This window comes from Buceros rhinoceros, unplaced genomic scaffold, assembly GCF_000710305.1.
Source record: "Buceros rhinoceros silvestris isolate BGI_N320 unplaced genomic scaffold, ASM71030v1 scaffold24839, whole genome shotgun sequence".
Lineage (NCBI taxonomy): Eukaryota > Metazoa > Chordata > Aves > Bucerotiformes > Bucerotidae > Buceros > Buceros rhinoceros.
Window position 1 is genome coordinate 14004 of NW_010433634.1, and position 1431 is coordinate 15434.

Sequence of the window (1431 nt, forward strand, 5' to 3'; positions counted from 1 at the left end):
TCAGCAGCAGCCCAAAGCGTGCGTGAGTCCCCGGGCTGCAGGTGCTCCTGGCGCTCGGCTCCAGAAGGCTGACAGCTCCCTTCCCGGGCAGGGCTGCGGCTGTTTACTTAGGCTTTACGGAGGAGAACTCCGGCTGAGTTAATGACTAAGGGAGAGGCACAGGATTTAACCCAGTGGCTTCGGTGAGACAGCAGAGACTTGGGATTTGGACCTCTAAGCTGTGCTGTAAAACAGTTCAGCGTTTGTGAAGAGGCTTGTTCTCCGCGGAACAAGGGGCAATTGTGACGTGGGACTGCAGGCCAGCATCGGCATCCCCGCCTTGTGCCGGCACAGATGATACCAGCCCGAGCGGTCCTCTCTGGGCTGTCCGGAAAATGGGAGAGCTCCAGGCTCTGTCTTTTCCTCCGAGCACACCAGGCCGTAGCGGAGCCAGCCCCGTGCATTTCCGCGGGGCTGGTATTGCGATGTGTGTGCTCTGCCCTGTGGGAGCCTTTGCAGGGTCTGTTTGTTTCAAAAAAGAAAGGAGGAAGAAAGAAGGAAAACAATGGCTGAATACCGAGAAAACGCTGGATGACGCAGAGGGGTTGAATGAAGTGCAGATGTTCTGTCACCTATATTGTCTGCTTGAAATGCTTAGAAAAAAATTACCGCGCTCCATGGAATGAAATCTGTCACACCAGGAGCTGGGGGGAGCACATGCACTACAACTTTTTTAGGCACATACCCCGAGGAGGGAGACCCCCGTCCAGAGTTATTCTTAGTGAACACCTGGAACCCACAAGCAGAATCAGGGACTTTCAAAGTGGATCTGGGACGGTGTTGTGAGAGGAGCGCTCCCTGCCCAGAGACCCGGGGCAGAGAGGCAGGGCTCGGAGCGGATAAACCCGCCTCGGGTCTGGGTGCGGAGTCGGTTCTCCACGACCAAAACTCACCTGTAGCTCCTGAACTGCTTCCCCAGCATTGGGGGGGGATGATTTTATCGGGGTCCGGGCACTGTGTCTCTGCTGCCCCCGTACCCCTTTAGCAGCAGCCAGAGCAGGGCAGGCGCCCGCGGTCCTGAGCAGACGGCGGCACAGCCCATCTCCCGCTGCCACTGCCTGTCTGTCTGTCTGGACCTGATGCCAGCGGAGGACAGGAGCCAAGGATCCAGCCTGGCAGATTTATCGCGCTGGAGGAGCCGTACCGGGCTGAAATCTAAACCCCGTGGGTCTGCGAGGGGCTTTGTGCTGGGCTGTGTCGTGGAGTTCTGTGTCCGCACAGGCACCGAAGGGCGAAGTGGGCGTTTTTTTCACAGGGACGCAAATAGCTTTTGGGGGGAAGGAGCAGCGACCCTAACCCTGCTCTGGTCCAGCTGGAGTTGCCTTGTTTCATCGCATCCCTGCCCGCTTTCTGTGCCTCCCGTGGTGAGGGCGTTTGACCGTCCCCAGCAGG